Source organism: Macaca mulatta, chromosome X (genome assembly GCF_049350105.2).
Source record: "Macaca mulatta isolate MMU2019108-1 chromosome X, T2T-MMU8v2.0, whole genome shotgun sequence".
In the NCBI taxonomy this organism is placed as follows: Eukaryota; Metazoa; Chordata; class Mammalia; order Primates; family Cercopithecidae; genus Macaca; species Macaca mulatta.
Genome location: NC_133426.1, coordinates 81509077 through 81535237, shown reverse-complemented (window position 1 = coordinate 81535237; position 26161 = coordinate 81509077). Strand labels below are relative to the sequence as shown.

The 26161-nt window shown below is 42.1% G+C and overlaps 1 protein-coding gene across 2 annotated transcripts in view; it reads left to right on the top strand.

Moving 5' to 3' along the window:
• Window positions 1-21806: 21806 nt before the first annotated feature.
• The window catches only part of NEXMIF (neurite extension and migration factor), a 188255-nt gene continuing 183900 nt past the window's right edge, over window positions 21807-26161 (top strand). Inside the window, exon 1 of one of the 2 annotated variants that reach the window (XM_001096699.4) lies at window positions 21807-22769. The gene's annotated coding sequence lies outside the window, so the exon portion shown is untranslated. The remainder of the gene's footprint in view (window positions 22770-26161) is intronic. The other variant, XM_077989445.1, reaches the window with a different exon arrangement.

Genomic DNA, 26161 nt, shown 5'->3' with positions numbered 1-26161 from the left:
CCACGGTGTGGTAGCCCACGCCTGTAATCCTAACACTTTGGGAGGTCAAGGTGGGAGGATAACTTCAGCCCAGGAGTTCAAGGCTGCAGTGAGCTATGATTGTGCCACTGCACTCCAGCCTGGGTAACAGAATGAGACCCTGTATCTAATGAAAAAAAGAATACCCTCCCCCAATAAAAACCACTATTAGAGCTAATGAACAAATTCAACAACATCATAGGATACAATATCAAAAAGAAAAAAATCACTGGTATTTTTACATGCTGGCAATGAGAAGTCCAAAAATGAAATTAAACAACTCCATTTATATTAGCACCAAAAATAGTAAAATATTTAGGAAGAAATTTAACAAAAGAATTGTGAAACTTATATTCTAAAATTGTTATAAAATATGAAAGAAGACTTAAATAAATGAAAATACATCCCATGTTCATGGATCATGGGATTGCTAAGGTGGCAATACTCCTCAAATTGATCTATAGACCCCATCAAAATTCCAACTGAATTCATTACATAAATTGAACTGATCATAAAATTTATAAGAAAATTCAAGCATCCAAAACATTCTTGAAAAGAAAAATGTTGGAGGATGCACACTTCCTGATTTCAAAATTTACTACAAAGATGCAGTAATCAAGACAGTGTGGTACTGGTTTTAAAATAGAAATATAAATCAGTGGAATGTAATTGAGAGTCATTTGCTTTTCAATAAGAGTACCAGGACAATCTGATGGAGGAACAAGTCGTGTTCTCAACACGTGGTACTGGGACAACTGGATAGTCATCTGCAAAATAATGTGGCTGGATGCCTACCTCACCCGACGTAAAAACATTAAGTCAAATTGATCATAGACTTACATGTAAGTGCTAAAGCTGTAAAACTCTTAAAAGAAAACATATAAATAAATCTTCATGACCTTGGATTAGACAATAGTTTCTGAGATGTGACATCAATAGCACAAGGGGAGAAAGCAGAAATAGATAAATTGGACTTCATAAAAATTAAGGTCTTTTGTGTGTTGTCAAGAAAGTAAAATGAGAACCTAAAGAATAGGAGAAAATATTGGGAAATTACATTTTTGCCAAAAGAATTTAATGTAGAATGTATAAGAACTCTTACAGCTCAACAATAAGAAGACATAAGTCAATTAAAATGCAAAAAGAATCTGAATAAACATTTTTCCAAAGAATATATACAAATAGCCAATAAATACATAAAAAGATGCTCAACATCGTTATCCACTAGGGAAATGAAAATTAGAACCACAGTGATGTACCATTTCACACCCACTAGGATGTCTATAATAAAAAAAGGCAGAGGGGAGGGGCCAAGATGGCAGACTAGAAGCAGTTCCTGTACACTGCTCTCATAGAGAGGAAACAATAGGGCTAGTGAACACTGACACTGCAGGACAATCATCTCAGACACCACATTGGGATCCATCAAGGCAGCAGGGGGACACAGAGAGCAGAGAGGAGTAAAGCTTGGCACCAGCCTTTCTGGGCTCAGCATGGGGCCAGGAGAACCTCTCCAACACGTGAAAGGGTGAGTGAGTGACATACCCCTGGGGATTCATGCTCACCACAGGGACCTGTGCAAGACTGAGAATGGGAAAATTTCCCTCATCCCCTGCACCTCTCCCCACTGCACTTCTAGACTGAGCCAGAGAGCCAAATAGACATTTTGCAGGGGCAACTCCTGAGTTCAGGGGGAGCTCTATAATCCTTGGACCCTGGAGCAGACCAGCACCAGTGCCATAGCCCCAGTAGAAGCTGCACTTGCAGTGCTGGGAACAGAAAGATTGTTCCATACCCCCTCACCAGATGGGGCTCAGCACCAGCTTCTGACCCAGTGGTTCCACTTCTGCCTGAACTCATCTAGCAATTCTTGTTGTCTTGGGATGCACCCAAATGCCACAGTGGGTGACCCCACCCAACTCCGCCACCGGTAGCTAAGCATGCAATGCCTGCTAAAGCTTCTGTCCCAGCACTCCCACTTGTCTGTGAACTCAGCTGGTGGATGCAGCCTCCTGCTGTCACAGGAAGCACCTGGACAGCAGGGCATGTGCTGTCACTCACCCCCACCACTGGTAGCCAGACAGGTAATGTCTGCTAGACCTTTTAGCCCAGCAATCTCTCTCCTGCCTAAAGCCAGCTAGTATGCTCAGCCTCCTGTTATCCTGGTTAACACCCAGACAGCAGGGCAGATGACCCCATCCATCCCCACTGCTGGTAGACAGGAAGGAAATGCTGGCTAGTGCTTCCAGCCCAGCAGTCTCAATTCTATCTGAATGTAGCTGGTGGGCACAGCCTCCTGTTGTCCTGGGAAACACCTGGACAGCAGGGTGGGTGACTCCACCCACCCTTGCTTCTCATAGCCAGGTGAGGCATGCCTGTTAGAGATTCCGGCCTAGAGGTCCTACCTCTGCCTGAATTTGCTGAGGGGCACTACCTCCTGTTTTCCTGGAAACACTCAGGTGACATCTCAGGCAACTCAACCTACTCCTGCCTCTTGTAACCAGATGGACCACACCTAAAAGAGCTTCCAGTCCAACGTTTCCCCTTCTGTCTGAACTCTGCAAGCAGGCACAAGCCCATGTCCCCCTGCAGGAAGCACTCAGGCAGCAAATCAGCACTGCCTTGGCAAGGATATAGTGTGTCTGCTAACAGCAGGTCCTACCAAAAGGAGCACTGTGGACCAGAACACCCAACAAAAGAAACATGGGCATGCAGACAGTAATTGAAGGGGGCTCCTCCAAGATCCAGGAGCACACTAAAATCAAAGCCAGTTGACTGAACCCAGTTTATATGGCAATCAAACACTCAAGGGCATCAAAGAAATTAAAAGAAAAAAACCCATCCAAAGGACAACTTCAAAGATTGAAGGAACATCAGCCCACACAGATGAGGAAAATATAAAGCAACCACACAAACAAGTCTGCATAATAACCAGCTAACAATATGATGTCAGGATTAAATTCATATTTATCAATATTAATACTAGCCTTGAATGTAAATTGACTAAATGCCCAAGTAACAGAGTGGCAAGTTGGATAAAGAAACAAAACCCAATGATATGCTGTCTTCAAGAGGCCCATCTCACACACAGTGAAACCTACAGCCTCAAAGTAAAGGGATGGAGAAAAATCCACCAAGCAAATGGAAAACAGAAAAAAGCAGGGTTCATTATTCTAATTTCGGGAAAAAAGCAGACTTAAAACCAACAACCATCAAAAAAGACAAAGAAGGGCATTACATAACAGTTAAGGGCTCAATTCAACAAGAAGACCTAAATACCCTAAATATATATGCACCCAACACAGGAGCACCCAGATTCATAAAACAAGTTCGTAGAGAACTACAAAGAGACTTAGATAACCACATAATAATATTAGAAGGCTTCAACACTCCGTTGACAGTATTAGATCATCACGGCAGAAAAACTACCAAAGCTATTTGGGACCTGAACTCAACATTTGACCAAATGGGCCCAATAGACATCTATAGATCTCTCCACACAAAACAACAGAATATACATCCTTCTTATCTGCACATGCCACATACTCTAAAATCAACTACACAATCAGCCATTTTAAAAAATCCTCAGAAAATTTCAAAAAAATCAAAATCATACCAAGCATACTCTCCAACCACAGTGCAATACAAATAGAAACCAACATGGCATGGCCGGGCGCGGTGGCTCAAGCCTGTAATCCCAGCACTTTGGGAGGCCGAGGCGGGTGGATCACGAGGTCAGGAGATCGAGACTATCCTGGCTAACATGGTGAAACCCCGTCTCTACTAAAAATACAAAAAACTAGCCGGGCGTGGTGGCGGGCACCTGTAGTCTCAGCTACTTGGGAGGCTGAGGCGGGAGAATGGCGTGAACCCGGGAGGCGGAGCTTGCAGTGAGCCGAGATCACGCCACTGCACTCCAGCCTGGGAGACACAGCGAGACTCTGTCTCAAAAAAAAAAAAAAAAAAAAAGAAACCAACATGGCACATGTATACATATTTAACAAACCTGCATGTTGTGCATGTACCCTAGAACTTAAAGTATAATAATAAAAAATAAATAAAAATAAATTGCTCAGTGTATTTTTAAAAAAATAGAAATCAATACTAAGAAAAATCACACAACACCATACAATTACATGGAAATTAAACAATCTACTAACAAATGACTTTTGGGTAAACAAGGAAATTAAGGCAAAAATCAAGAAATTCTTTGAAACTAATGAGAACAATGAGGCTTCATACCAGAATCTCTAGGACACAGCTAAGGCACTGTTAAGAGGGAAGTTTATAGTGCTAAATACCTACATCAAAAAGTTAGAAAGATTTCAAATTGACAACCTAACATCATACCTAGAGGAACTAGAGAAATAATAGCAAATCAACCACAAAGCTAGCAGAAGACAGGAAATAACCAGAATCAGAGCTTAACTGAAGGAAACTGAAATGCAAACAATCATACAAGAGATCAATGAATCCAGGAGTTTGTTTTTTGAAAGAATAAATAAGATTGATAGATGGATAGCTAGACTAATAACACCAAAGAGAGAAGCTCCAAATAAACACAATCAGAAACAACAAAGGGGACATTACCACCGACCCTACAGAAATACAACAAACTCTTGGAGACTATTATTATGAACATCTCTATGCACACAAACTAAAACATCTAGAAGAAATGGTTAAATTCCTGGAAACATACAACATCCTAAGATTGAACAAGGTAGATATTGAAGCCTTGAATAGACCAGTAACAAGTTCCAAAATTGAATCGGAATAAAAACCCTACAAACCAGAAAAAAAGCCCTGGACTAGATAGATTCAGAGCCAAATTCTACTAGATATATAAAGAAGAATTGGAACCATTCCTGCTGAAACTATTCCCAAAAATTGAGGAGGAGGGACTCTTCCCTAACTCATTCTATGAGGCCAGCATCATCTTGATATCAAAGTCTGGCAGAGATGCACAAAAACAAAACAAACAAACAAAAAAAAAGAAAACTTCAGGCAGATATCCTTGATGAACGTAGATGAAAAAATCCTCAATGAAATACTAGCAAACCAAATCCAAATCCAGTAGCACATCAAAGAGTTAATCCACCATGATTAAGTAGGCTTTATCCCTGGGATGCAAGGTTGGTTCAACATGTGGAAATCAATATATATTGTTCACCACATAAACAGAACAAAAAACAAAAAAACACATGATCATCTCTATAGATGCGGAAAAGGCTTCTGATAAATTACAACATCTTTTCTTGTTAAAACCCTCAACAAACTATGCATTGAAGGAACATACCTCAAAATAATAAGAGCCATTTATGACAAACCCACAGCCAACTTCATACCAAATGGGAAAAGGCTGGAAGCATTGCCCTTGAGAATGGGAACAAGACAAGGATGCCCACTTTCACTATTCTTATTCCACATAGTAATGGAAGTTCTAGCCAAAGCAACCAGGCAAAAGAAATAAATAATGGCATCCAAATAGAAAGAAAGGAATTAAAACTATCCCTGTTTGCAGATGATATAATTCTATAACTAGAAAACCCCATAGTTTCTGCCCAAGAAGTCCGAGATCTGAAAAACAACTTCAACAAGATTCTGAATACAATAATGAATGTACGAAAATCAGTAGCATTCCTATACATCAACAACGTGCAACCTGAGAGCCAAATCAAGAATGCAGTCCTATTCACAATAGCCACAAAAAGAATACTGCTAACCAGGGAGGTGAAAGATAACTACAACAAGAATTACAAAACACTGCTCAAAGAAATCAGAGATGATACAAACAAATGGAAAAACATTCCATGCTTATGGATAGGAAGAATCAGTATATTAAAAATTGCCATGCTGCCCAAAGAAATTTACAGATTAAATGCTATTCCTATGAAACTATCAATGACATTCTTCAAAGAATTAGAAAAATCTATTTTAAAATTGATATGGAACCAAAAAAGAGCCAGAATAGCCCAGGCAATCCTAAGTAAAAAGAATGAAGCTGGAGGTATCACATTATCTAACTTCAAACTATACTACAATGCTGTAGTTACCAAAACAGAATGATACTGGTACAAAAACAGACACACAGACCAATGAAACAGAATAGAGAACCCAGAAATAAAGCCACACACCTACAACCATCTGATCTTTGACACAGCAGACAAAACCAGACAATGGGGAAAGGATGCTCTATTCAATAAATCGTGCTGAGATAACTGGCTAGCCATATGCAAAGGATTGAAGCTGGATCTCTTTCTCACACCACACAAAGAAATAAACTAAAGATGGATTAAAGACTTAAATGTAAAACCTACAAGTATAAAAACCCTGGAATATGACCTAGGAAATACCATTCTTGACGTAGGATCTGGCAAAGATTTCATGTGGAAGATGCCAAAAGCAATTGCAACAAAAACAAAATTTGACAAATGGGATCTAGTTAAACTGAAGAATTTCTGCATAGCAAAAGAAACTATCAACAGATTAAACAGACAACCTACAGAATGGAAGAAAATATTTGCAAACTATGCATGTGACAAAGGTCTAATATCCTATCCAGAATCTGTAATGAACTTAAATTTGCAGGCAAAGACCAAACAACCACATTAAAAGATAGGCAAAGGACATGAACAAACACTTTCCAAAAGAAGACATACACACAGCTAACATGCATATGAAATAATGTTCAACATCACTAATTATTAAAGAACTGCAGATCAAAACCACAATGAGATACCATCTCACACCAGTCAGAATGGCTATTAATAAAAAGTTGAAAAATAACAGATGCTGGCTAGGTTGCTTATACAATGCTGGTGGGAATGTAAATTAGTTCAGCCATTGTGGAAAGCAGTTTGGCAATTTCCCAAAGAACTTAAAACAGAAATATCATTCAACTCAGCAATCCCATTATTGGGTATATACCCAAAGGAATATAAATATTCTCCATAAAGACACACACAAGCATATGTTCATTGCAGCACTATTCACAATAGCAAATTCATGAAATCAACCTAAATGCCCATAATCCTAAAAGCCCTCAACATTAGTTCCAGTAGACTTGATAAAGAAAATGTGGCACCTATACCATGATATTATATCCTTTGCAGCAACATAGATGGAGCTGGAGGCCATTATCCCAAGTGAATTAACACAGGAATAGAAAACCAAATACCACATGATCTCACTTATAACTGTGAGCTAAACATTGAGTACACATGGACACAAAGAAGGAAACAATGGACATCAGGGTCTACTTAAGGGTGGAGGGTGAGAGGAGAGAGAGGATCAATAAACTACCTATTTGGTATTATGGTTATTACCTGGATGATGAAGTATCTGTACACCAATCCCCATGACATGAAATTTACCTATAGAACAAGCCTGCACATGTACCCCTCAACCTAAAATAAAAGTTAAAAAAAAAAGAAAAGAAAACAGATAACAACAAGTGTTGATGAGTATGTGGAGAAACTAGAATCCTAATACATTACTGTTAAGAATGTAAAATGGTGCAGCTTCTATGGAAAACAGTCTGACAGTTACTCCCAAAGTGTAAAATAGAGTTTCTGTATGACCCAGAAATTCCACTCCCAGGTATATACACAAGAGAACTGAAAAACAAAAACTTGTATGCCAGTGTTTATAGCAGCATTATTTATAGCAGCTAAGAAGTGCACAGGGCCCAAATGTCCACCAAATGATGAATAAATAAAATGCAGTATATCTGTACAATGGAATATTATTCATTAGTAAAAAGGAGTGAAGTTCTGATACATGGTACAACATGGATGAACCTTGAAAGCATTATGGCAAGTAATAAAAGAAGACAGTCACAATCATGTATAATCCATTTATATGATATATCCAGAATAGACAAATCTATAGATTCAGAAAGTAAATTATTAGTTGCCTAGGCTTGGAGAGGGAATGTTGGGAATAAATGGAAAGTTACCGCTAGTGGGTACTGGGCTTTTTGTTTCTTTTGGGGGTGATGACAGTGTTCTAAAATTGATTGTAGTAATCGTTGTGAAACTGTGCATGTACTAAAAAGCATTGAATTATATACTTTAAAATGGTGTCTTGTTTGGTAGGCAAATTACATCTCAATAAATCTGTTATATTTAACTAAAAGTAACATAACCAATTGGAAGTATGGAGAGAAAGACAGATGTGCATGTTGATGAAAATTGCTGCAGTGACCATGGCACTGAGGTTAGGTGATCCTTTTGATTACAGAAGGAGAGAGAATATATTAGAGTTGGCGAAGTTCTATTCTACAAAGTAAATTGCTGGACAAAGATTAGAATACCATAATCTAATTCTTTCCAAGCATTTGCTAGGAAACATGTTCACAAGCACAGCTCTCTCAGCTGAAGTTTGTCTTCCATTTTCTTCTTCCCTGTAGTGCTTAGGTGCCAGCCTCTGGTTTTCCAGAGATGCTGCTGCCACTGCCCTGGCCACTGTCACCACCACCAAAGATGGTGCTGCCACCGGGAACTAATGTTGAGGGCTTTATTGTCTGCATCGTGGGTCTTCTTTGAGCCAGGCTATGCCTTCATTTTTAGGCTATATTTAACAAGAAAGCTCCCAAAGCAGGTCTGCCTCATATTTCTTATATCTGCTCTTTTTGGTAGAAGAGATTTCCTTGTTTTTCCTCCTGTCACACTGTCTTTAAAACTCAGGCTTGAGTGACCCAAGATCTGGGCCAAGAAAAAGCTGAGTAATAGGCACTGCAACCAGTGCCCTGTTGAGTTTTATCTTTCTCTTTCATGCTTTTCACTGCTGTACTGCTGTTGATCCAACCTTGTGAGCCTCCACTCTTTTTTTTTTTTCTTTTTCTAACTGGATTCTTTCCCAGAAGGCTTCTCAATCCTTCATCTAAATAGATCCCTTAAAAGACCATCCTATCAGTCCTCTAAACATGTCTGAATCTTATGCTAACCAGTATGTGCTCAAGCTCAGACCACCCTCCCGCCTGAGCTCCATCTCATAACTGACACAATCTTTATTCGTCAATTCATACCTTATTTACTAAGCACTTGTCATGTGCCAGGCCCTATTCTAGGCACTGTGAGCCCAATGCAATCCCTGCCCTCGTGGAGTTTCTGTCTTGAAGGGGGTAGACAACAAGAAATTGCATGACTTATTATTTAATTGTGCTCTATAGGAAAAACGTATAGGCTGCTGTTACAAGATATGATAGGAGGATCCAACCAAGGCTAGGGTAACAGGAAAGTGTCCTTGAGGAAGTCGTATTTCAGCTGCATTCCAGAGGCTGTGAAGGGGTTAACCAGGTGGAGGAGGTTGAGGCAGAGAAATGAGTTTTACAGGCAGAGCAAACAACCTCCATTCATTCATTCCTTCATTCATTCTACAAGTATTTACTGAGCATCTACGATATATTAGGCATTGTTCCAAGTGATGAGGATACAGTTGTGAAAAACAAACAAAATTCATATTCTCATGTTGCTTACATTTTAATGGACGAAAGGGCCAAAAATGAACAATAAATATGTAAAATAATTGATATGCTAGGTGGTGTTTAGTGCTATGGAGGTTTTTTTTTTTTAAATCAACAAAGGGTGATAGGGAGGGCTGATGATAGGTGTGGGGAGGGGGTGTGGAGTGCAGTTTGCAAAGATCTAAGGTAGGGTGACTTCTAATACTTTCCAGATGATGAAAGTAGGCAAGCATGGCTGTGGGACCAAGAGTGGATCCTTGTCCTGCTGCTTCTATTAGTACTATCTTCAATTTATATAGCACTTTGTTTTCATATACAGTATTTCATACACTGCCCAGTCTTGCCCAATCCTTTCCAGCACAGAATAGACGACCCTTCTTCACCAAAAGCTTTTGATTCAGCGTGTTGTGGGGACAGTTTCCATGGGAACACGCCTGCAACTTTACAATGAAAGTCAATAGAGAATTAGAGAATTAGGATTCTCTTTACAGAAATGTGTTTTTAGCCAACTTTGCTGGGTCAAAAATGTGTTTGTGGGAATTAATATCTTAGAGCTTTAAATTCTAGCTAATTAAGTCAGACAAAGGGGAAAAGCATTTTGCCAGAATGACCAAATGTGCAAAGGAAGAACTCTGATTCCGAGAAAAGGCAATGTTAAGTGACCTGCAAAGCAGGGAATGATGGATCTGGCTTTCATAAGAGGTGATATGTAGCTGAGTGTTCAGAAGCAAGTGTTCAGAAGAACAAGTAGGCAATTCAAAGCCCATCTAGCATGTTTGCTGAGAATGAGGCTATACTGCATTTTTAGAATGAGTTCCTGACACACCTGACACATTGCATGACATTCAAGGAAAAGCAATGAGAAATAGTCTAGGTATCGGGTTTAAAGAGGAGAAGAAGAGAGAGATATTGCATATAGTTATTGAGCAAACACCTTTTATTCTGGCCCTGTCAATTGCTACCTATATGAACTTGAACAAGTCTAAGCCTCAGTTTCCTCATCTATAAAATGAGAATGAGAATATACATTTTACAGGTTATTGTAAGAAATAAATGAAACAATGAATTTGGAAAGTATTTCAGGATACTGAAAGAGCTGATTTTTATTGAGGTCTTACCATCTTCCAGATACACATTTAAGCATTATAGTTTTAAGTATAAAATAACTCATTTAATCTTCACAACAACTCTAGGGAACTGATACTATTATTATCCTCCCACTTTACAGTTGGGGAAACAGGCTCAGAAATGTCGGATAACTTATTCATCGTCACACAGTAAATGAAAGAGCCAGGGTTAAAACTTTAGAGATCATGCTCTTACACTACACTGCCTAGGTAACAATTCTAAGGGTAGGGGAGCTAATTTCTCAGAAGCTGGGTATGAAATCTAACTAGTAAATAGCAGAAATAGAATTCAAATGAAATCTGACTCCAAAGTCCGTTTTTATTAACTATGCAGCATTCCAAGCACAGTAATAATAGTAGCTATCATTTGTTGACTGCCTATTTACTAAACACTTTATGTACAGTACCACTAATCTTCATAAGATAGATAACCTTACAAGGTAAATATTATTTTCATTTGACAGGAAAGGAAAATAAGCCTCAGAGAGTTGTTCTTTGATCAAAGGCACACCACTCAGGTTTTGAATCCACATCTGCCTCATACCAGACCCTGTGTCTACTACACCTTGCTACCATTCTTGTGGAAAGTAAAGGGTACAGATGTTTGTTTTTGATATCATATGGGTCAGAGTGTGTGACCATAAGCATCAGCTATATGCCTGTGGAAACTCAGTGATATGATTTTACATGAAAATGATACCAATTAGCTGTCATCTTCCAACTCCTACAATGTCTCCCATCTGATTTAAGGTGGCATGTCTGCCTCTTTCTGCTGTCCCCTCCCTTTTAGCTCTTTCTCGCCTTCCCATCTCTCCCTCCTCATTTCCTTTTTCCATTCTTCTCTACTCTCTTTTTTTTTCTCTTCTTGTTTATCTTGCAAATGTCTCTCCACTCTAGAACCATCTGAGTTCAGTCAGGGGGACATGAGGGCATCTTCAGGTTTCTTCAGGGTCACAACAATCCTAGAACTGAATGAACCTCTTGCAGAGATAGTGGTCCTGGTCAGGTTCATCTCATAATGGATGAGAAGCCTGGCAACTGACCTAACCTCATCCAGATTTTGATAAATATGTGGACCAAGCCAGTCTCAAGAAAGACCCCACTGTTCTCTGAAGACATGTCTTAGGAGCACGCATCTTTGGGGCCATAGCTGGTGTAAGAGTGTGCATGAAATCTCCAGCTCATTCATTTATTAAGACATTTGATTCTTCAAATGTAAGTGCCTGGCACTACCTGAAGAATGAAAAGATAAAGAGAAGGCAGCAAGATCCCTACCCTCCAAGAGCTAGAAATTCTCAGTCCAATGTGGAGAGACACATGGCCAAGTACATGTAATACACAAAGATAAGTGCTTTAATGGAGACTTATGCAAGAGGCATAAGAGACCAGAAGAAATAGCCACTCATTCTTCTTGGGAGGGTAGGAAGTCAAGGAAGACTTCAGTGAGGATGTGGCATTCAAGCGAGGCCTTGGCAGGTGAGGGACAGATCACCAGAGGAGGAAAGGACATTCTAGTCAGAACAAAGAACTTGTGCAAAGGAACAGAGGCATGAGAAAACATACAGCTTCTGAAGACAGCAAGTAGTTTAGTATTTCCAGTAAAGGCTTAACTCCATCACTTACCAACTTTGTGACTGAGGCCAAGTCACTTGCCCCTCTTGCCTTGCTTTCTCCTCTGTTAAATGGTTAGTATACTAATGATAATTTTATCCACACATGTATCTCACTAAGATTGTATGAGGAGGAAATGAAATGGTTAACATGGAATCCCAGCATCACTTGAGGGTGTGGATTTAGCCATTCTTTCTAACCTTTAAAGGCTATATGAGAGTAATAATTTTATAAACTGTAAAGCATCATACACGTGTGCTTTGGTAATGTTGTAAGTCTCATGGGCTAAAACCACATCCCCACAGGGAAGCTTGAGTTAACTTTTTAGCCATAGTTTTTAGCCACTGGGCTGCAACCCCTCACCACCTAGTTTGGTTCTGGGACTTCCCACTCCATCCCTTCAACCCCATGATGGCTTTTCATCAGTTTATGTAGGATGATATGTAGGCAAGACTATTTCTCTGCACCTGCCTACTCAGCCTGTTCTTACCTTTTTATCTTTCTGTCTCTGGGCCCCAAATGGGGACATATATCCTTCAATTCTCCCTTCCTCACTCCAACCTCCCTCACTTTAGTCTGAGAGTTTCAGGCAGTCTGTCATTCTCCTTTATTCAGGCATCTTAATTTCAGCATATGGAACCCTAATTGTCAGTTACAAAGTTCTCTTCACAGTATTTTCTAGGGTTTGGAGTGGGGTGGTGTATGTATCAGGGAGACATTATGCAAACAAACCTCCTGGAAATCTGCCTTAACTTCTCAGGATTTCAGTATAGAATAAAGAGTTGGGTTGCTCTTGTGCAGGAAGTGTTAGTGATAGAATTTGGTAAAGAGGCATGTTTTATTCTGATCCATGAAATGGGCAGAGAATATGTGCTCTGAGTAATTACTGTTGTATCACAGGAAACCCAAAGAACATGGATGTTTCAGAAGAGAAACATGGCAGGCTTTCCTGGCCAAGTTCATGGTTCTAAGTTCTATTGAGCCAATAGGCTTTCTAACTTATTCTAACTTATCCAGTAGTCCATCAGTTGCGCCTACTGGCAGATGATCATATCTGGCCCCATAATTGTCATGTGTATATGCTTTTTCCTTTTGGATAACCTTAGCTTGTAAATGACAATATCTATTCCTTATGGATTTATGTATCTATTTATGCCTAGCCTAGTGTTTGGCATATAGGGGCTCAGTTAAATGAATTATAGACACTTGAGTAAATCAGTAAATAAGCTTGGAAGACATGATGGCTTGATTTGGGGTTCTCAAGAAACCACTGCTGCTTGGAATATAATACTATAGGCAGTTACAATTGCCTCCTGTTAATAGGGTAAGTGATACTTTCCCAGGGGCAGGCACTTATTCTAAATCATAACTCTGATGGTTAGGTAGTACATTGTTGCTTCCAGCCTACCTTTCACAGCCATTTCCCTCTGTCCTGGAATTGGAAGGTAAATCAGCCATTCAAATATTTTGACAATAATTAATTGAACACCTTCTATATGTTAAGCACTGGGATAAGCAATAAGTTTCACAGAAATGAATAAGACATAGTTCTTGCTCCTGAACAGCTTGTCCTCTGGTCAGAGAGAAAGACTTGTATTCACACACGTATAATATAGAAGGGAGAATAAAGCCGTGCTCTTATGAACAAAAGTATGTGCTGTGTAATATCAAGAGAAGGATATATTAATTTAATCTGGATGGATGTAGTGGGTTGAATGGTGACTCCCAAAAAGAAGTGTCCAAGTCCCAACCTCTGCTATCCGTGGATATAACCTTATTTGAAAAGATGTCTTGTCAGTGTAATTAAGTGAGAGATATTGAGATGAAATTATCCTAGATTAACACAGTAGGACCTAAATCCAATGACAAGTGCCTACATAACAAGATGAGAAATACAGAGACAGAGGGAAGAACGTCATGCGAAGATTGAGGTAGAGATTGTAGTTATGCTTCCACAAGCCAAGAAATGCCAGAAACCACCAGAATCTGGAAGAGGTAAGGCAGGATTCTCCTATAGAGCCCTTGGAAGGAGTATGGCCCTGCTGACACCTTGATTTCAGACTTCTGGCCTCTAAAACTTTGAAATAATACATTTATGTTGTTTTAAGCCACCAAGTTTGTAGTAATTTGTTGCAGCAGTCCTGGGAAAATAACACAGGGGGATTAAAGAAAGACCTTAGAAAGACTATGACATTTCAACTAGACCTTAAAGGAAGAGAAGGATCTTGATTATGGAGGCACACATAGAGCTTTCCATGCGGGGGGAACATCCTGAGAAAAGACATGGGGATATAAAATAGAGAGTGTCCATGTGTTATTTAGCAAAGTTGAAGACACACATGGACTCTTCTGAACAGACAGTCACACTGGATGTATGTTGTCTCTAAATTTTCTAGATGCCAATGGATTGGTTTGTATGTAGCCAAGAAAGATGCTCAGGAAGCATTTGTTTTAGATGAATGGAAACATCTCTTTTCTTAGCTTGTTATGCATTCACTTTTGAAACACACCCCCCAATTCAAGGTAGAAGCTTCTTAGGATGCCTTTTGCTGAAGAATCTTTGGTGCAATGTTTTTAGGGATTTGGCATGAATGCCTATGTAGATGGACCCAAAGAGGTTAGTTCAGGGAAGATCAGACCTCCAAACAAATCAGAGCTTCTGTTTCCTTCCTAAAGTACTCTTCTTCTCTCACTCTCTTTTACCCATATTATGTATTCTATGGTCTCAGCCAGTCATTGTTATCCACATTATACTATCACTATCACCATCACTGTCAACATCAGCAGGAACAGCAGTTATTTAACAGGGTAAAAGGAGAATATCATAGGAACCGCTAGTATTGATAGAAGGAAACATACCTCCATCAATGAATTAAGAAAGCCTTCTTGCAGGATGGGAGATCTTAGGAGCTTCTGGAATATATGCATGAATAGACACATTTATTATATACCTCTATATATAAGCCTTTTGCAGGTGTTTTCATACACCTTAACTCATGAACTGCTCACATGTTCTCTGTAAGATAGAAATTATTATCATTGGCCCCCTTTTTTTTACAGATTAGAATACTATGGATTTATTTATTTTTTATTTTTATGATATGGGGTCTCACTATGCTGCCCAGTCTGGTCTCAAACCTCTGGCCTCAAGCGATCCTTCTACCTCAGCCTCTCAAAGTGCTGAGATCTCAGGCATGAGCCACTGCACCCAGGATCACATTAGTAAAGGGTAGAGCCCCATTGTATTTAATTCCACTTCTAGTGTTTTTCTACTATAATAGAGCTCAATCCTCCTCCCCTTTACCTGGCTTGTTGGGGATGGGGGAGTGAGGTATACTCTGAGATACTGGATTTCACATGAACAGGAGTTCTTTGAGGTCATTTTCTTAAGGGAGCAGAGATTACCATGTCCAAGAAACCCTGGACCAGATGATTCCGGAGCTAAGTGAGCTTAGTCTGTGCCTCTTCCTGAAACCATGAGACTACATTAAAATTTTCAACAGTGCACATTTGGCACTACTAATACTTCCCAAAGTGAATAAGGCCTGTAAGTCTGTGCTTGACAGAGAGAGCTCACACTGTACAGGGTGCTCTGGTGGTATTCAACTCTGAGAAGCCCAAAACCCACATCACACACTCCATATACTGCAGTGTCACCCAGGCATGCAGCTGCATGATGGAGGGCTGCACTTCACTGTGGGAACCAGTTAAAGATGCCTGCTGATCTCTGTCCATGGTCCTGTCCTAAGGCTGGACACATTTCCTTACTACACCCACCACAGCTCCCACCTTGCTCAGTGCTGCCAAAGCCACAAACATCTTTGGCTTGTGGCTAGAACTGTGTAACAAGTCCTTGTGTGTTGAGCTGTTTGAACTGGCTTCATCTGGGGCTTCTCCAATGGCTGTTGGCAACTAAAGATGGAAGTGGTTTTCTCCAGATCTCAGTTCCCTAACTTTGAGTCACTCAACCCTGTCCCAGCATGTTTCAAAGGCTCACCCCAAGAGGAGAAGTACTCAAGTGGCAGGAGCTGTCCTTGTCTAGGCTAGCTTTGAACACAGCAGCCAAGGCACCTGAGTATGTTGGACAAATGGGGGCAGGACACCCCAGACACTCTGGGAACCAGCACTTTGCTCATCTGGGCTCTATGTGTGAGCCCTACTATTTACCTCCTCTCTCAACAACTCAGATCCACCTCCATAGGACAATGAGTGCAATCAACAGGTTATGTTTGTTTGTTTGTTATAAGGCTTCAAGAAAGTAGGAGGAAAGGGAGTATCTGCTATAGGGCACTTTGTTTGAATAAATTGTCATGAACAGAAGACATAATGTGTGTGAAAGTATATCATAAATCATAAATGTTCAATATTGCCTATCGTCTGAACTCCAAGGGTAACTTCCTCAGACCTCTACCTATCCACCGTGTGACCATGACCTCTTCCACATTTATAAAGTAGGGAGTGAGAATTTAAGGTTAATATACCCTAGAGTTCCCAAGCCTTTCATGTGTGGCCCCATCCAACCCCTCCAAATTTTGCTTGCTCCACTGAACAAGCCCTTGGCTCCAGACATGCTGTACATGTCAACCGACTCCCAAATACGTTGCTTATCATCCTGCCTCAGCACTTCCTCAGCTCATGCTCTTCCTCATGCTCGATATGCTCTTCTCCTTACTGCCTAGTATAGACATACTTCTCTTCCCGGGCATGCTTAGGGACCCCCAAACTCCTTTGGTACCCTAAAGCCCTTTTTCTCACCTCTCTTTCAGTCCTGAATCTGCACAACCTGAGAGTGTTGCCTTCCTGTGTTTCCATTTCCCCTTCTAGACTTTTAAGTCCTTTGAGGCAAAAAAAAAAAAAAAAAAAAAAGTGTCTTTAATTGTCTCTGTTTTCTTCTCCAGGGCCTAAATCAAACACTAGCTGAATAACTCATAGAATAGGGATCCCCTTGCCCCTCCAAGGGCTGCTGTAAGGGGAAAAAATGAGACATCTGTCTATTGTCAGGAGAGCTATAGTTTTCTAATACTGTTTAGGACAAAACAGAATTATTGAGCCAGCTTGTCAGTTCCACTGTATTTAAATGGAGCCCTGGGTGCTGCCCCTCAAACAAGAGGAACAGCCGATGCTGGTTTTGATTCATTGACCTCTCAGTTCTGTAACCCCCCTTCAGTTCCTTTGGGCCATTCTTTGAAATTCACCAGGGAAAGGGACCATAAAGTCCCAGCCAGAGGCCATTAGTGTAATTACTATACAGTATCTGGGCACAATAGTGGTACATTATATGAAAAGTAATATGGTAGTTTCTTTCATAAGTAATATGCTAGTTTTTGTATATACATATGATACCATAATAATGTTATTTCTGTTATTCACCTTCTTTTATCCTTCTGGGCTAAAAACATACATTTGGGCTGAAAGACATCCCATGTCTGGCCTCAGCATGATAGAAAGAAACTTTCTGGGTCCATCTCCAGAATGTCAACATCTCTTATGCCCCAGAAATATACAGACACTGTAGCTCCCTTCACTGGGAGCAGGCTGAGTTGTGGAGCCGACAGGGAGGTAATACGGCAGGCCAAAACCACAACACCCTTGGCTTTTGGCTGGCATCTGAAAGAATGTAGCCATTTTGTGATACCAGTTCCAGAGGCTGAGAATCTTGCAGGCATGTAACATGGAAGTAATGGAGGAATGAAATGTTTTCCCAAAGAGAAACTCCAGTAAATTCTCTTTAATCTTAATCTATCAGCCAGTGGAGAGATTATGTTCTCCATACCCCCTATGGAAAAACTATGGTTCAGAGAGGTTTGGTAATTTTCTAAACATCATACAGTTTGTTTATGGCTGAATTAAGGTTAACACCCAAGATTATAGGTTCTGGTCTCCTACTTCATTACCCCACTTTGGTCTAATGGATATGCTACCATTCACTGTTAAATAGCAGAGACCATTATTTCCAAATGGCACCTTCTTGCACTGAAGTCTCACAGTGATTCTCTTCTTTAGATCTGCCTTACAGGGAGGACCACTCTATTTGAGATTCTCTGTTACGTTTTTAGACAATAAAACCCCAGGGAAAGAGATGATGGAGGCTAAGATAGGCCTGACTTGAGTTCCACTCTAGAAAAAGCAAAGAATGTACTGAAAATCCGATCAGTGTTTTTATATTGAGTGCCTCTGTTGTTCTGGGCACTGTGCTCAGACATGGACATCAAAGTTGAAAGTATCTGCTCTACTCTTCATAAATGAACAGTCTAGAAAGGGAAGAAAACACATAAGCAGACAGTGTCAGTATCATATACTAAGTGTAATGATTATGGTAAACACAAATGTATGGGAGCACAAAGAGGATGCCCAGGCTAGTCTAAAGGTAGGGATGGGCCCTCAAAAGTTTTCATGGAGTAACTACAATTAATATCTGTGCCTGGCCCTTTGAAAACATTCAGTAAAAGTTAGCTATTATCACCATGCCAGTACACGTTGTCCCTGCCTTCAAGGAGCTCATGGTCTAGCAAAGGAAAAAGTACCAATATATAACTATAATAATATGCAATTTAAGCTGTATGGTTTGTTGGAGAAAACAGACATGGATAATAACTCACATTCAGTGAAGGCTGCCTATGTGCCAAGCACTGTTCTGAGGACATTATATTTATTCCTTCATTTAGTTCCCACAACAACCCTATGGTTAACACAATTTTTTCTCAATTATTAATATAAATGAGGAAACTGAAGCACAGACAAGTAAAGTAACTTGCCCAAAGCCACACAACTAATGGACAGTGTTAAGTAGTCACACACCTGTGTTAAAGAAGAAGAAAAGCCATCTGGAAGATGACCTGGCACTCACAGGTAGGCCATGGCTGGTCTCCTGATGGACATAAACACTCTCACAAAATACTGACATTGGACAGTGTTACACTGAGAACATGACAAAATGAAACAAAACAAGTCCCCTTCATAATTTTGTCTAAGCACAGATAAAAAACCCACAAAAGCCTTATCTCCACTTTACCTCCCAATAGATAAGATTTATTAAGATGCCCAGTCATAGAATTGCCTTTGCTTTCTGAGAGCATTCAATGTAGAATTAATTCCCACTTTCTTAAACCCTCCCCCAATTACCCAACCAAAACCCAAATCCTATAATAAGTCCTTTCTACCACCTTTTGTCTGAGACACCCTATGGTTTCCTGTTTTATTAGTTTGCTCTGGCTGCCATAGCAAAATATTACAGACTGAGTGATTAAAACAACTGAGATTTATTTTCTCACAGTTCTGGAGGTTAAAAGTCCATGATCAAGGTTTCAGTAGGTCTCGTTTCTTCTGAGATCACCATCTCCTTGGCTTGCAGGTGGCCTTTTTGTGTTATCTGTGTCCCAATTTTCTCTTCCTATAAGGACCTCAGTCATATTAGATTAGGGCCCATCCTCAATGCCTTATTTTAACTTAGTCTCCTCCGCAAAGGCCAGATCTCCAAACACGGTCACATTCTGGGGGTACTGGGAATAGTCAGAGCTTCAACATATGAATTTTGGGGGAAATGCAAATCAGCCCATAACACCCATGGTGTGTGTTCTCCCTCACTCTAACAAGTAGTAAACCCAAATTGTTCAACTACAGTTGTGTTTCTGGTAGTTTTTGGCTGGAGGGCATTGACAAAAATTATAAGTGGTACCTAATAAGCAACTAACTTTATAAAGGAAGAATAGCATATGTAGTTAATACAGGTGAAACCAACGTGCTTTCTGACAGCGGAAAAAGAGCAGTTCATTCTGGACATTGGGATCCAGCCAATAGATGGGTGGCATTTTACGTGTTTAATCTTTTTTGTTTGTTTGTTTTTGCTTTTGAGAGCAGAGGCCAAATTTTACTTGTCTTCTTATTTATTCCAGTGCCTGAAAGATGCAAATATATTTGCACAGTGTCTCACAAATGCAAGATAAATAAGATATCATCCCTATCCTCAGGACACATACCTAACTTCCTTGTGACTCGATTTTCTCATTTGTAAAATGGAGATAGTAAAATTGTGTTTGCTGTGAAGATTAAATAATTCATGTAAATTGCTTAGCACAGTGTCTGGCACATAGTAAGGACTCAATAAGTATAATTATTTCAGGATGAGCTATTATTTATGGATGACTTTCATAGATATAAAATGAGAGGGAGAAATAATAAGAGTGTTTCAAGCGGCCGGGCGCGGTGGCTCAAGCCTGTAATCCCAGCACTTTGGGAGGCCGAGGCGGGTGGATCACAAGGTCAGGAGATCGAGACCACAGTGAAACCCCGTCTCTACTAAAAATACAAAAAAATTAGCCGGGCGCGGTGGCGGGCGCCTGTAGTCCCAGCTACTCAGGAGGCTGAGGCAGGAGAATGGCGGGAACCCGGGAGGCGGAGCTTGCAGTGAGCCGAGATCGCGCCACTGCACTCCAGCCTGGGCAACAGCGTGAGACTCCGTCTCAAAAAAAAAAAAAAAAAAAAAAAAAAAAGAGTGTTTCAAGCAAGTGGGGTGACAGAAAGGCACAGAGATGAGGAGTTGTAAAAGCCATACAGACACTTTATGGTCCAGGAATGAAAGACCCATGGTAGAGCGCCTCAAACTTGGTAAAGTGACACAGACATTATTGTCAATGGGATATCTGAAACATTTGTCTCCTGTACTTTGCCAGGGAAAAGAAAATATACCCCCACCCCCACTTCTGTGATGTTTCTGGGGAGGGGTTGTGTGACAGGTGATGGTGAGAAGTTGCACACATCAGATCTCAAAGCCTGAGCCCTGGCAGCAAAATGAGGCTGTAGCTGTGGCAGCAAAGAACTCTGAAATTGGGCCCTGCCTGACTGGAGAAGCTGTGCTTTGGCAATGATGTTGGAGCAAGTGCACACAAAGTAGCTACTTTTACCCCTTCTGTTCTAGTACCAACCTTTTCATCTCTTGCCTTGGCTCCTAGTGGTGACAACTCCCGAGGCTCAGGCCCCAACCTTGCACCCAGGACTCCAGAAGTACTAAATGGTCCCTCCTGAGTTGCTCTCCAATCGTTTTGCTGTTTCCTGTTGAGTTTCCAGGACGTCTGAAGGAAAATGACCACCAAAGAGATTTTTAAATGACAGCCATCAGGCAGATCTGTTTTCCTTCCTGGCCATATTCAGCTTCCCTTCTTTCCTTTATTCCCCAAACATCCCTCCCCAATTGTCTGCCTTCATCCAACCCTTCAAACAGGACCCACCTTCCCGGGGGCCCAGGCCCTGAAGTTAAGACTAGGTAAAGGTTGAATGGTTAGATGCTTGGTGGATGAAACCATTCAAATATTCTTCCCCAAACTTCAGAGTTCCCCTCTCCGCACACACAACTGCCCTAAAAGACGTGGGAGAGTGGTGTCCAGTTGCGTGTCTGCCAGGGGAAGAACGCACCAGTGGCGTGGTGGACTGGAAGGGCAGCAGGAACGCGAGTGGGGGGCGGGGTGGGAATGGGGAAGGGGGGTGCGCGCCCTTTATGACAGGTGGCCGCGCAGTGCGCGCTCCCGGGCGCCCGAGGGGAGGGAGGGACAGACGGACAGAGTTGGGGGGGCACAGAAGGAAGGGACCGTAGAGAGGGTAAGGAGAGCGGGAGGGAAAGGGAAAGGGAAAGGGAGGCCTGTGGTGGGGAAGAAGGGTAGAGGGGGGAAAGCGTCCAGCAAGAACAGCCGTGTTGGAGGAAACAATGGCAGGGGCAATAGCGATGGTGGCAGCAGAGGCGGCCCCACTCTGTGCACCTTTCTGAATGGGCAGAGACAGCTCCGGGAGAAGAAGGGACCAGGCAGTGCCTGCAGAGGCTCTGAGAAAAGCGGCAGAGGGAGGAGAAGAGGGAGGAGGAGGAGAAGGAGGAGGAGGAGTAGGAGGAGGAGGAGGAGGAAGGGGGAGGAGGGGGGACGAGGCAGGGGAAGAACCTGGGAAGGAAAACCAGTAGCATCAGCAGCAGCAGCAGCAGCAGCAGCAGCCGCCGCCGCCGCCGCCGCCGCCGCCGCCGCCGCCACCGCCGCCGCCGCCGCCACAGCAGTAGCATTAGCGGCAGTAGCAGCATTTAGCAATAGCTTTAACAGCTATAGCGACAGTAGCAGCCGCCCTCCTCTCTCCCTCTCGCGGACGGCCGCAGCCACCGCACAGAGCGGGCTCCAGGCGCCGAGCGCGCAGCCCGCTCGCTAGGTAGCTCCAGCCGGGGCTAGCGATAGTACAGGCGAAGCACGGACCCTTGGAGCAGCCGGGCAGCCGCTGAAGCTCTGAGTTTCAGGGCCAGAGCCCGACAGCTCTGACTCCATCTAGCGCGGCGGCGGCAGAGCCTGAGGGAGCGAGCGAGGAGAGAGGCGCGTCCACCTGGCGGGCCCAGCGCATGGAGCTAAGGCAGAGGCGGCGGCGGCGGCGGCAGCAGTAGCAGTAGCAGCGGCGGTGGCGGCGAAGGCAGCTTGAACAGCTGCGGCGACGGCGACAGCCCAGCCTTGACTGCGACCGCGCTAGCTACAGCGCCTGCTGCCTGAGCCCGCCAGCGACGTGCGCCTCGGGAGTCGGCCTGTGAGGTGAGTATGAGCGCTGCCATACAGCTCCCTGGCCTTCTCGCCGGCTCCCCGGCTGGCTCGGGGTGGCGGCGGCGGGGGGTGGAACGAATTGGGGTAAGTCGAGCGAGAAGAGAAAGAAGGGAAAACGGAAGGGAGGACGTGTGTGTGCAAATGTGTGTGTCTGTGTACGAGGGAGCGAGGCCGCTAGGGCGAGAGATCCCAGCTCGCCCTGACAGGCACTGCAATCTAGGAAAGGCCTCTGTGCTTGCGCCGTAGGAAGGGGGTTGCGGGGGGAGGGGAAGCGAGCGGACCCGAGCCGCCGCGCTTACACGCACACCGCCCGGCAGAGTGCCGCCTCCTTTCGGATTGGTGCAGGGTAGAGCCTGGCCAGGGAATGGGGCATGGGCATGGCACGCTTCGGCGAGAGCGGGAAAACCCACGCGGCGGCCGAGGCTGGGCGCTCGGACCAAAGCCGCAAAGGTGCGAAGCCGGGCGGCCGTGGCTACCACAGAGCGCCCCCAGGACATGCGACCCTTGGCTGAGGCTGCGGACAGGTTTAAGTTGGGGGCCAGACCGAGCCTCGCCCAGCTCGTCTCCTTTGCGGAAATTGGCTTGTGGCCCCTTCGCGCTCTCGGTGGCGGTCGAATTGAAGCTTTTCTGTGTGGCTTCTGGCGCTTCTCTTCTGCCGCGCCCCGCAGCACACGTCGGCTCGCGTCTTGTACACCCTGTAGGGCGGGAAGGCCGTGAGCCGGCGCGGGGAGCGGAGTCCCGCTCCGGGAAAGTGTGGAAACCGCGCTGCTGAGTTGGCGCCGTTCCGCTGAGGAATTCAGCGATTTCAGCATGACTGCTTCTGTCTGTCTGATTCGTGAGGGACCGAATCACCCGCGCAAGGTTTTCTTTTTCGAAGTTAAAAAAAAAAAATTGGCATCCCCATTTCGACAACAGCACTCTTGATTTTTATCAAGCTTCTGGTTGCATTTTGGAATAAGTGGGTCTCATATTTTGCTTCTGGATTTTGGCTCCCAGCGTATTGTTGAATGCTGTGCACAGCACTACATTTAGCTATGTGGCCTTTTTCTAATGTTGCATTTTCTAGACAGTTATCTGAAAAGACATGATTTGTGTTGTAGGGCTGGCAGGGCTGTTTTTTAAAAATGTCTAAAGCACTTTAATCCCGGGATTTGAATATATCCTTGGTTGTTTTTGGTGGAGGAGTTCCTGGAATATTTTGCTTGGTGAGAAAAGGTGCTGCAATGGTCTTCTCTGAACTCCTTACAACCATTTGTGTTTTGGGGGGGGGGGTGAATCTCCCTTACATCTTTTACACATGAGGTAACATATGACCAAACGTTTTATTTACAGCAGTGACGTTCTTATGGCTGAGGAGAATTTACACTTATTGAAAAAATATTTTTAGAAGGGAACAAAAAAGTCCTAAGTAACTGTCATTTTACATATTAACTGGGAAACCGGCTAATCAAATAAAACTGGCTGAGTGTCTGAAACTCTATCCCAGTGAAATATGTGGCTGTGAATATAATTAACCATCTGTCTAGTGAGCAATTTAAATTTGGGCTGGTACATTTTTATTACAGTGTCTAATTTCTGGAAGACGTACATTTTACCCAGCAGTAACAACAAAAACGTATTTGCTTACTAGGTCAAAAATTTACTTGTGTGGTGGTGGTATTTCTCTTTCTTCCTCCATGTCTTTCATAGTCCCCACACTGCTTTACCTGAGAGGTGAAAATGAGCTCCTTGTTTTTGCAAATAGCGTATTTACAATAGAGGAACTGAAACTAGCCCTGGTGGCTAGTGATTAGACATTTTTGTTTCTTAGAAATACTTTCCAATATTTTACCTCCCCAAAAATCTAGATAGATTGCATGCATGCTAGTTTAAAAATGTAATTTTTTGGTGCACATGGGGTAGGGTGATTGAACAAAATTTGTAAGATTTAAAATTTCTCTATTTACTTTCTCTTATTCTGATGAATTCTCTACCTGGCTCTCCCAACTGGCCCCCCAGACATAAACTCATACAAAAACACATCCTTTTTTCCTTACAGTTTTTAAGGTTAGCAGTATTCAGATCTGTGATTTTAACAATATACTGATAAACTGCTTTTTTTTTTTTTTTGTAAATCTTAAGTGTAAAATATCATGACATAAAAAGACAATGTATATATATTTAAAGTTTTCCCTATGGTGTGATTTTAGCCAGAAATTTATTACTAGGAAAAAAGAGGGATAGAGTTTGAGTAGAGATGAAATGGCTCCGGGAAAATTAGATTTGAGAGACCTTCACCAAATAGCTATTGTTAACATAACATAATTTAAATGAACCACGGATTGATTGTGCAGTAAACTAGAGAAAGTCATTTAAAGTAAAATACTTTTAAAGCAAATATTTGCCTAAATAACAGCTCTGATAAATTGGTAACAATTATGTAAGTACATGGCAGAATTTGACATATGTCAAATCTGTTAAATAAATCAACCTGTTCAGTGAATAAATCTTTGATGCTTCAGTGCTTTTTCACACACACACACACACACACACACACACACACACACACACACGCACACCTGTAACACTCTGTTGCCAAAGTCAAACAACTGCAATACTGCCACTTTCTGTTTTACTTCAAGTCTGTCTCTTTTCCCTCTTTTTCTTTTTTCCACAATCTTCTGATTACTTGTAAGCTACCCGGTGACCAGAGAGAACTAAAGGTGCGGTGGCGTTGCCTGTGTTTAGGAGGTGGGAGAAAAATGAGAAAAGTGCAAAGGGTTGGAGCACACAAAGATGTGCTCATGGATCCTGGACACAGTCACTATGGAGGTCCTGGTTTCACAGACCATCATAGTGTATTTGCATAGGAGAAGGACTGGCCTATCCAGAGAAACATTGGTTGCAGTTTCTCTGTTCCTAAATCCAGTTCTAAATAATATTTTTTTCTTCTGTATATCCCTTAGTAAGGGGAGAAAAATAGATTCTAATTGGCATTCGACTGTTACATTACCTTTAAGCTTTTATCTGATGGTACATATATAAGTGTTCCTGGTAGGAGTAAGCAAAAGGAGAAAAGGGCCAAAGTGGATGAAAGGGAAGGGGAATGATTCACTAAGGAGTAGGTCATTTGGCTTCCTTGTTTTTCCCATCTTAAGAGATTTTAGGTTTGGACATTATTCATTTTTTCTTTTCATTGTTTTTCTTTTACTTCCTCTGAAAAGTTGGCCACCAGCTCCCTAATGGACAGTTTCTCCACCAGAGCACCTTTTCAAACCCAAGGTCATAGGGTCAGACACAAAGCACTTGTTATGTTCTCTATGCCACTTCTCCAGGGCTGCTTGAAAACAAAACAAAGAATATGTACACCTACTACGTACCCATACGAATTAGAAAAACAAAAA